The 11,316-nt window shown below is 42.3% G+C and overlaps 1 long non-coding RNA gene across 1 annotated transcript in view; it reads right to left on the bottom strand.

Annotated features, from left to right (window-relative positions):
• Positions 1-447: 447 nt before the first annotated feature.
• LOC129347101 (uncharacterized) overlaps positions 448-11,316 on the bottom strand; it is a 12,761-nt gene continuing 1,892 nt past the window's right edge. The window contains exon 3 of the long non-coding RNA XR_008599276.1: positions 448-847. This is a non-coding gene — a long non-coding RNA (uncharacterized LOC129347101). The remainder of the gene's footprint in view (positions 848-11,316) is intronic.

The raw sequence follows: 11,316 nt of genomic DNA, 5'->3' as shown, positions 1-11,316 counted from the left end.
CAGGTCAGGGCTGTTAGAGTGGATCCAACCCATTTTATGCAAGTATTTTTATCTGGAAATGGAAATTATTTTAAAAGTTAAATAAGTAGCAACCCCTCATACTAATTTATATTGGATAGAAAAGGCTTTAAACAGATTCATTGATAATGGCACATCATTTGGAAGCACCGGCAAATCTTCTTTGAACCAGTCCCAAAGGTTCAGAGTATGAGGAATGATGATGGAAGAGCATGTCTGGGGAAGAGTCGGCTGCTAGAAATTTCCTGAATGTCAGTTTGGACTGAATAGATTGTGAGTGTGATATTGTAGCATACCTTCTGTGGCAAGGAGGGAAGGGACCTTATGCTGGACCTTAACAATTAGCCACTCTGTACCATGCTTTCTCAGTGTGAAAACAATATCATTAAAGTCAAAGAAAGAACAGAAGGAAACTTTGAAATAGGAACAGAAAGAAAAAAAGCAAGTAGAGCACTTTATGTAAATAATATTTTCTGTTAACTGTTTAAAACATGTATCTTATGTATACATTTTCCATGTGGTTCACTTATTATTTGATGCCTCCCACTGAGCATCTTGATCCATAGATATTCTTACTTATTTTATTTAAAACATTTATTAGTCACCTTTCCACCTTGCGGGAACTCAAGGCAGCTTACAATATCAATAAAATAGCAATAATAATATGAATAAAATCACAGTTTAGGACTGCCAATGAACATAAACACACATAAACATAATTCAAAGCAGTCCTAAATATAAACATCTTAGATAGGGACACATTCCCTTGTGTGCAAGGATTTCTTCAGCAGGGCATATTTCCTAATTTATTTCCATGGAGGTGTCTGATCTGTAAACAAAAAAAATTCAGTAATATTAAATAACTGGCACTAGGCAAGATGTACATTGTGTTTAACAGAGGAGTTAGCCGTGTTAGTCTGTAGTAGCAAAATCAAAAAGAGTCCAGTAGCACCTTTAAGACTAACCAACTTTATTGTAGCATAAGCTTTCGAGAATCACGTTCTCTTCGTCAGATGCCTGATCAAAACTGGGCAGATACAGAAGAGGGGGGGGGGGAAGAGAGCGAGAGAGGAAAGAAGGGGACATAAATCACAAGGGGGACAGAATGCAATTAGCATGGAGGCAATCAAAACATTCCCTTGCTTGGAAATGTAAACATCTCCTTTTGGTGTGCAGTCAGTTTGCCGTATTAGTTTGTAGCAGTGAAAGTATCCAATTCCTATGTAGTATAATGTGATTCACATTATCACAGGTAACAGATTCTCTTTACAGAGGCGTGATCTGGGGGAGCCCAGTGACGCCTGGTGTGGGCTTTCGGGGACCACAGTTCTCTTTGTCAGATGCAGCTGGCAGGGAGAGCTGTGGTTATCGAAGGCTTATACTACATAGGAATTGGATACTTTCACTGCTACAAACTAATACGGCAAACTGACTGCACACCAAAAGGAGATGTTTACATTTCCAAGCAAGGGAATGTTTTGATTGCCTCCATGCTAATTGCATTCTGTCCCCTTGTGATTTATGTCCCCTTCTTTCCTCTCTCTCTCTCTCTTCCCCCCCCCTCCTCTTCTGTATCGGCCCAGTTTTGATCAGGCATCTGACGAAGAGAACTTGATTCTCGAAAGCTTATGCTACAATAATATTGGTTAGTCTTAAAGGTGCTACTGGACTCTTTTTGATTGTGTTTAACAAACATACCTTTTCTTTCTCATTTTCTTAACAGTTCTGAGAAGCTCATGGTGGGAAGGCTAGTACACTCAGGAGATAAAAGTTCTCTTCCTGCAAGCTGAGGTAACTGCATCAAGGGTTTCTTATTTAAGGCCTCCCCCAGATACATTTGGAATAGATGTGAATATGAATCCAATTCTTTGGATTTTCTTGGACAAGTAACCATCTTGAAACTTTTGCAACTGTAGAAAGTAGCGGCTAACACGGTTAACTCCTCTGGATCTGTAGAAAGTAGGCAAGTTAATTGTCTCCTTCACATGGTTTTGAGAGGGAGGATGACAAAAGCATATACAACTCTAAAGGAAAGCGGTGTTGAACACCAGCATCACATAATGGCTAGTCATATTTTAGATTTAATATGTTAAATGTATATAACAAAAATGTTCAGTTATATTCCTATAATGATATACCAGTGCATACAAAGTATTCAGTATTTGTTATCTATAGAAGGGGCCAATGATTGCTTATTTTGACAGCCTTCTAAGTCAAGCATTTTCAGAAGGCATATGAAAGAGAACATGTTAGTAACAAGAGACAGCAACTTCACCTCAATAACAGCAGCCTCAGGAGAGAAGCCATAGCATTACACTTAAAATAGGATGGATTAAAAGGATGCCTTTGATTAACTGGAAAAATTTTTTTAATGGTAAATCAAGTTGCAGGTGCTGTCTAAGAAGAGGCATTCCTTCTTTGTCCTCACACAAGATGGAGAATGCCAGTTCTATTCATTTGTAGTGATTTTACAAATATTTCATCCAAGGAAATGAGTGGCTGAGATATGCTTTGGAGAACAAGCAAATGGGCATCAGAAACACACTAGCTCCTGGACACTACACTGCACAATATTGACCCCCCCATCTTCAGAAATGAAACCTACTGCAACATGTGAGTCATTCATCTAAGAAAAAAGGCATTGTGCATTAGTTCTTAAGATTTAGTTATATAGCTAATTGATTAAAATGCATATGACTACGCAACTATGATTTCTGTCCCAGTTAGAACATTGCAGAGAGAAAGGTGTGTGTTGGTAAACCATCTAGGTAAACAGTCAAAATAAGCTCACATTGCTAAAAACATATTGAACTGTTGTACAATAGTTTTTGCTTGGGCCCTTGGTACACAGGGCATTCACAGCAGCAGCAGCAGATGTAGTACTTGAAGCCTCCACTTGAAGCCAGCTAGGTGACCTTGGGTCAGTCAAGGAGAAGGCCGCTATGTTTAGACATTACGGTTGCCAGGGCCGATTCCAGACGACTAACCTGAAGGCGCTGCATGCCTCCATGTTCCGGATCGCGACATATTGCGTTTTCTCGCGCGAGTTTGGCGCGACATCGCACCAAATGCGATATTTCGCATTTTCCCTGTCGCGATCCAGAACATGGCGGCATACAGCGCCTTCAGGTTAGTCGTCTGGAATCGGCCCAGGTCCCCTAACCCTCTAGGCGGCAGGTGGGAGGCCTAGCACTCATCTTTGTGGAGGCGCGTGGAGGCGCTGCTGGGGTGGCGCAATGGGCCCTGGAGTGCTCCTGTGCTTCGCAGCAGACCAATTTCGGCCCCAGATTCAGCCCTGTTATGAGCCTCGGCCTAGTGGGCCTAGTGGCTCTGGGGAAGCCTGCACTCAAGTTACTGCAAGGCCTACATTTCCCAGGTTCCCTTTGGCCCCTGTGATTGGGTGAGAGGGGATTCTGAGGGGAAAATTGCACCAATAGGAAAGGAGGGAGATGTTTCCTGAGAGAAGAGATAAAAGGCCTCATCATAGGGGGAGGGTGTTCACTTCTAGGGAGCACAGCTGAGGAGAGGCTGCTGCAGAGGGAGTATTCCCTCATCCAGAAGGGGTGAGACAGTTGGAAGACAGTAACCAGAGGACAGTTAAGAGCAGTCTAGTTAGACGCGTTAGGGTATTTTATTTTTGTTTGTTCACCAACCTTTACTATTTTCTTTAATCTACCAAGTTTAAGAATCGTTATTAATAAACCTTTTAAATAAAGTTCTTTATAATTCTGCCTGGGTCCTCATGCCTCATTTGGCCATGTGCTAAATCAAACCTACTGGGAAAGAATCAACAAAAGGTGTGCTCTGGGCCCTTCTTTCGGAAACCTGTACCAGAGTGGTGGTGGCCTACAGACAGCTACCCTGGGCACCAGCAGCTGCGACAAGCCCACTGAGGAGCACGAGAGTGCTGCTGGGAAGGCCCTAGGGTGCTCCTGTGCTTCACAGCAGGCCAATTTAGGCCCCAAACAGGCCTGATTCAGCCCGTTTGGGGCCCAAATCGGCCCACTGAAATATATCTGGAGTCTGAATGACTATCCCTATGATACTAAAAATAATTTTTATTACCATTCCAAATTCTTTTTACATTAAATTGCAACCAGTATAAAATATATCTATTTTTTTTCTAGCTGTGGTGACCCTAACATCAGATTAATAGTGTATTTTACTAGTTTAAGGTAGAAGGAAAGATGGCATGGTATAACCCGGTCTCATCCAATCTCGGAAACTAAGCAGAGTTAGTACTTGGATGGGAGATCACTGAGAAAAACTCTGCAGAGGAAGGCAATGGTAAACCATCTCATTTTCTTACTTGCCTTGAAAGCCCCTTGCTGGAGTTGCCATGAGTCAGTTGTTATTTGACAGCACTTTACATACACACACTAGTTTAAGGTAATTGCAGCAGAATGTTTGTCATGATGATGCCACAAACAGGTTAGTATAGTCTACACTTTGGTATCTTATGTCCTGAGTGGATGTAAATAGGTCAGTCTGGCATGAAGAAATATTAGTACTAAAAATCATTGAAATGTGACCAAAAACATGGTAAACTTAAAGGAAATGATGCCATACATCCCAAGGAGAAGGTGACATTTCTTGTCTTTGTATCAATGTTTCTGAAAATGTGTTTGTTTGATCTCCTCTGTCCACTCAGCAATAGATTTTTCACAAGGACACTATCTTTCTAAAGTGTGTGTGTATCTATTTCTTTTTTTGGAATGGAATCCCAACTTTAATACTGCTCTGTGTTTTATGAATAATGTAGAGCTGATCAGCACATGGCAAGGTGGGGCTTCGGCCAGCGCCCATGGCTTATGGTAGGGCCCACAGCTGCTGCCTCCCTACTCATGCATCTCCTCTGGTGCCTGCACCACCTGCTTGTCAGTTGCTACCTCTGCTCCCTGATGGGAGAAGGGCATGTGGGTGGTGCCCAAAGTATTGCATTTCTGGTGGCCACAGCACTGGCACTCCTAGCTTCCACCACCACCATTAGGGAAAGTGCGTGTGGGCAGCTGTGACTGCAAGTGGTGAGGGAGCTTGCAAGTGGGCTAAGGAAGGACTCACAGGCAGGTGGAGGAATGTAGGTGTAAGAGTAAGAAGAGGACTGTGGTGGTAGGCATGTGGGGGGGCTGGGCACTCTCTGCCCAGGGTTCCTCAAAACTTGGAAATGACCCTTCATGGAGGAGGGGAATTTATGCAGCCGGTATCAGTTTCTATCACCATATGAAATAGAAGTGTTAGTATTTGAAATAACATGATTCTAAATCAAAAAAATTTTTTAGGACCTTTGAGGTGCTGTGTTAAAAGTCTACTGTTTTGTGGGGAAGCAGTTGAGTGATCAGATTAACTGAGCTGTGGAATGGACTACATTCGAGAGACTAGGAGCTAAACTGCAAGAGACAAATTACACAAGGAGGAGCATATGAAGGGAGTCTCAATGTTGGCTGGGAAGCTGAGTTTTAAAAGAGATTGGAAGGCTTTGTCAATTTCCCCTCTCTACAGAGCCAGGGGGAAGTGAAACTGACAGAGCCTTCTGGAGGCAAAGAGAAAATTAACAAACCCTCTGAGCAGGGATCTCCCTGGCTCTGTAGAGAGGGGAAATTGACAAAGCCTTCCAATCTCTTTTAAAACTCAGCTTCCCAGCTAACATTGCGACTCCCTTCACGTGTTTCTCGTGTAATTCATCTCTTGCAGCTTGGCTCTAGGGCAAGCTGTCAGAATATACCCAATGAGAACCATGGAAACAAGCCAAGGGCAGTGTTGATGCACTAATAATACTGAGAGAACTAAATCCAATTGATGTATTATTTATAGTAAGAGTAACTGATCATTGCTAGACTGAAAGCCAAACCAAGACATACAGCCTCCTTGCAAGGCACAAGCCACCAGTAACGATGAGAGCTGTGCTAGGGTGAAGTACTTTAATGATTGTATCACCAACTTGTACCAGTGGGTGGTGCTGTTGCACATCTGAGTGCTTGGATTGGTTCAATATTGGTTCTAGTTGTTCTGGGCTCTGAGAGAGAGATGCCTGTTTAACTGTTGTAACTGTTTTAAGATCAGTGCTGGAGGCTGCACTGAAGACCATTTGGAAACCTTTATTAAAGTTTGTTCCTTCAATAAGTGTGTTACAACTGCTGCAAAAGCATTATTGCCTGAGAAGAAAGTTAGTGATGATTCAGATGGGCCTGGAATCAGCGAGCCCCTGCCTTCTGGTCTCTATGAGTTATCAGAAAATAGCCCAGTATCTGGCAGTACTTTTAGAGAGGGGTGCCATCGCATTTTACCTGCAGGTTCCCAGTGCAGATCATGTTTCCTACAAGCAGCTCTGTGGGCACTTGAAAGACTGTTACGAGGGCGGCCTTGCCCTTCTGGAGTACAGAAAGGAATGGCAAGCGAGGAGGAGGGAACCTCTGCATACTTAGGTGCTTTGAGCAGGCTATTTGACAGCGCTTTCCCTGCTCCTTGCAGCAGAAGTGACAATTGAATTGAAGACAATCTTGGCCAACCAAATTTGGGGCTGGCAAAGTGCAGCTTATATTCAGTGGCAATCTTGTACGAAAAGTCAGTTTATAAATGGATTAACCTGGGATCTTCAAAACCTGCTTGTTAAAGATACTGTTTTAGGCAAATCAATATTGTGCACAGAGAGAAGCAGAAATGAGTTTTTCTTAGTAGCATCTGCTGTTAACTAATGACTCTTTCATTACATCAGCAGCCTTCCAGGAGCAACTTGTGATGGTTGAGCAATTAAAGGCCCACTTGCAGGCAATTTCCAGGCAGTCTGAGGGCAAAAAACAGCAGTGGTTCTGCAAAGGAGTCCCAGGCCAAATAACATCTGCCAGCAAGGACCAGTAACACAGCCCAGTTCTGCCCACAGAGGCATTTTCTGCATTTTGCCTATGTAGGAAAACATTTCCAGTACTGAATCCTTCCTTTTGGTCTGATGTCTTCACCAAGAGTCTTCACAAAGGTGCTAATAACACTGATGACCCTACTGCGCACACACCATGTATTTGTTTTTCCATATCTGGACATCCTCATCACAGCACTAACATTTCAACAAGGTATGAGGGATGCTGAGCAGAGCATGTCTTCCTATTGTCAATAAGGAGAAATCAGGTACCATTGAAGCAGGCTCTTCACCGAGTGAGTGAGAGTGAGTGAGAGTGAGAGTGAGAGTGTTCTTGTCACCCAAGAAGCAGTTGGCGATAGTCCAAAGTACAGTGTAGAAATCACAGGAGGACATTATGGTATTAGCCCACCCTGCCAGACTGGGATCCCTCGGGCAAGAGTTCATGCCAGACCTTTACAACAGATATTTTTCTTTTCCAGAGGGAGATTGCCAGAAGACACCTCCTCCTCATTCCCCTGTCTCATCACTTCCTTCTAGAACTACATTGGTGGATGCTCCAGAACAGATTAAGAAAAGGGAACCCACCCACCCTTTGAATGCTGATAATAGATGCCGCTCTGTGGAGGAGGGGATCTCATTCTCTGGGAAACATTTGTTAAGCTCAGTGGTCAAAAGTCAAATACAAGTTAAGCATAAATAACCTGGTGCTGCAAGTGATCCAACTGAGGCTGCAGAAATGACATAAATAATGATTTGATCATAACCTCCTCTAGCATCAATTAAACCCGTTCATATAGATGGGAACTGTCTGAACATCAAGGCATGCTGGCTCAGCAAGCAACCCTTGGACTAGGCTGAGTAAGATTTTCAACAAGCAAATAAGTTTTTCAACCGGTATGCAAATGCTTTGGAGCTGCAGGAATCAGTCAACAATCATCTGTCACTTCTTCTCAAGGAAAAAATGCCCACAGACATTGGGAGTGGATGAGCTGATTGCAAGTGCCTAAAGGGCCTTTCATTTGCCTCCCCTCCACTGAGGCGGAATCCAATGGTGATCCAAAGAGTAGTGGAACTCAAAGCAGCATTAGTGTGGCTGGCTCCCTACCGGCCCAGAAGAGAGCATGGTTTCAGGATCTAGAGGAGTGGTCTTCCAAACCCTCATGGCACCTTCTGATCAGAGATCTGCTGTCACAGGAGTTGTTAATTTTGTAGGTGATGTTTTACATGAGGGTATACTATTTTAATGAAGAAGTCTCTCCCAAAAGGGGTCTCCAAAAAAGGATGTGACCCCTGCCTACTAGCAGGAGGGCTTCTATCTATTGGTCATGATTGCCCCACCTTAAAACCACTGAGAACAGATATTCATGATAAGTGAACAGATTTTCCCTTTGGGAGTTTACTGTTAAGACTGTTTAGATGGTCTTAAGAGCTGCTGCACAGGAGACCACTTTTATTAAAGTTGGTTCTTTAAAAGGATGTGTTATAACCTCACAGCTGCTAAACTCCCATTCACTTTGACAGGGCTTGTACAAGGAAGTTTCCCAGTGCGCTGTGCTTAAAATTCATTAGACAAAATTCTGATATGCCTGTCAACATTTTGACCCAGAAATCCTTGTTCTTGTTTGACCCAGAAATCCTCCCCACATCACAGTCAACTGCCTACTTGGCTGCATTAACATGGAAGATTTTTCCAGTTTCAGCCACCTATCTCAGATTTTTTTTCTGTTTCTACATGACATTGTCCTTCATGAGCAGATCATTTCTTCTGCATTTTTTTCTTTTTTGAAAAAAAGATGCTTTCTTGAACAGACACTATCAGCATAAGAAGTTTCTTGTGTCTGAAAGGAAAACTACACCATGTGCTATAATGAAGGGAAATGCCCCCTTCCCCCCCTCTCTGTTTTGCCAGTAAATTGCCCTGTAGTTGCTGGGAAATCCCTCCCCCCTCACTGCCTAACATTGTTGGCACCAATAAAACTTTTTGTAGTTGCAGGGGGGTGGGGTCCGATCAGTGCAGCAACACTGCTGTTTCAGTAGCACAATGCCACTGATCCAATCATCTGCAGCACTCTGGATGTCTGTGAAATATGCCTTCCCCCCAATCCTTCATGATTTGTCCTACTATTGTCAAACACTTCAATCTTTTAAAGAAGAAAAAGTACTGAAATGTATTTTCAGTATTTGGCCAGTATCTGTATCAGGCATCTGACGAAGAGAACTTGATTCTCGAAAGCTTATGCTACAATAAAATTGGTTAGTCTTAAAGGTGCTACTGGACTCTTTTTGATTTTGCTACTACAGACTAACACGGCTAACTCCTCTGCATCTAAAAAGTACTGATGAACAGTAAAGTGTTCTCTACTCTATTACTCTGCTCATTGTTGATGACCACAACAGATCAGTTCCTTGCAATAATTAGTATAACCTCAGCCAGTGAGAGGCTCATCCTGCAGTGCCTAGGCAGATGCATGAAGGATGGGCTGAGAATCATTGTGGTCACTCATGTGGGAACACAACAGCAGGGCAGGAGACTTCTATGTGCATAATGTGTGATAGAGAGAAAACAGATTACCCACTGTTGTTTGTAATCTCCTGCAAGAGCAATTTCACACAACTGCACCAGCAACCTGACCACCACAGAAAACCACCCTGCTATGGAAGCAGCCTTTAACACACATGCCTACAGCCAGTGCTGAAAGCAAATCCAAGGGAAGTAAGGCATGGCCAAGATCTCAAAGTCTCTATCAAGTTAAGACTTCTTGGAACAGCAGATCATAAGAACAGAAGAGGCTTGCCGGGGCACATGTGTAGCATTGCAACAAAATAGTGCAATACTACAACCTTAAAAAAAAGACAGTTTTTTCAGGCTATAACATTATAGCAATTAATGTTTTTTTAAAAAAAAAATGTTTTCCAGTGAAGCAGCAGAGGGAAAATATAGGAAAAATAGCAGCTGATGAAGTGGCCACAAAACTCGCAGAAGGATCATCCACTGACAACCAGACAACCTTTGCCACATTAATCCTGCCTGGGCCTGCGCTTCCAAGGCACATGCTGTATCCATTAGCAAACAGGAAGGGGATACCAGAGGAGGAGTCCCAGTCTTTGCCTCTTATCTTCCCTAGCAATAGTCAGCAAGCATGCCCTGCAACAAACATAGGCAAATGTTTCCTTGTACTCAGTGCAGGCAGGCAGGATTATGATGACAGGGAAGGAAACAGACAGAGGCTAAAGCTTCCCCCATTTATAGTCTTGGATCTGATGTAAAACATGGTTAAGATGAGAATCCTATTTAGCCTTAGCCATAGCTTTATTTTCTCTTTAAAAGTCTTGACAAAAACTATTTCTAATATTAACATAGGATTATTATTGTGTGGAGGATGCTTGGCTGTCTACAGTTATCTTCCAATAAGGATGGAGACATAGCTGAGCTCCCAAAGGAAAGCACCAGCCTGAACAGATGCAGTAACATTATGCTGAATTCTGGTTCTTGTGAATGTGAAGCTTGTGGTGGGTTGGCTTGTTGTGAGAATCCTTGTTAATTTTACTGGTATGGGCTAGTTCTGAAGAGAAGAGGCTGAGAAAAACTGCACAAAGTTCTCTGCTTCACATATTAAGAAACAAAAGCTCTCTGTAGCAACACTCATTTTAAAGAGAAGCAATATATCAAAAATAAAATCTTATTGTTAGGTTAAGCTCAGCTAGGGTTAAGATGAAAATTCAAACGGCTTGTTTATATCTGCTAAATAAGGCAAGCTGTGTAATTTTCAAAGGTAGCCCAGACGTTAGAGGGCTATAAAATTATTTATGAAATATAAAATTCAAGTTACAGAAACTCAGTCCATCAAAATCTTAACAAAAATACGTCTACAAATATTGAAAACAAAACAATGGCCTACAGACTGGAAATGCTTAATCTAAATCCAATTCCACAAAAAAGGAGATGCTAAAGAGTGTGGCAACTATCAGACCATAACATTAATTTCCCACAAAATCAAAGTGATGTTCAAAGTTTTACAGAAAAACTCTTACAATATATAAAATGAGAAATGCCAGATGTTCAAGCTGGATTCAGAAAAGGAAGAGGCACTAGAGATCACGTTGCAAATTTACAATGGCTAATGGAGCATACCAGGAAATTTCAGAACAAAATCAGCCTTTGTTTTATAGATTACCACAAAGCCTTTGACTGTGTGGATCATGAAAAGCTATGGATGGTGTTCAAATAAATGGGCATGCTACAACATCTGATTGTGTTGTTGTGCAACCTGTACTCTGGATAAGAGGCTACTGTAAGAACAGAATATGGGGAAGCAGAATGGTTTCCATTTGGCAAAGGTGTCAGACAAGGATGTACATTGTCTCCCTGTCTGTTCTACATATGCAGAACATATCATAAGTAAAGCTGAACTAGATTTAGAAGAAGGTGATGTGAAAATTGGTGG

This window comes from Eublepharis macularius, chromosome 1 (genome assembly GCF_028583425.1).
Source record: "Eublepharis macularius isolate TG4126 chromosome 1, MPM_Emac_v1.0, whole genome shotgun sequence".
Taxonomy (NCBI): Eukaryota; Metazoa; Chordata; class Lepidosauria; order Squamata; family Eublepharidae; genus Eublepharis; species Eublepharis macularius.
This window is presented reverse-complemented; position numbering and strand designations above follow the sequence as displayed.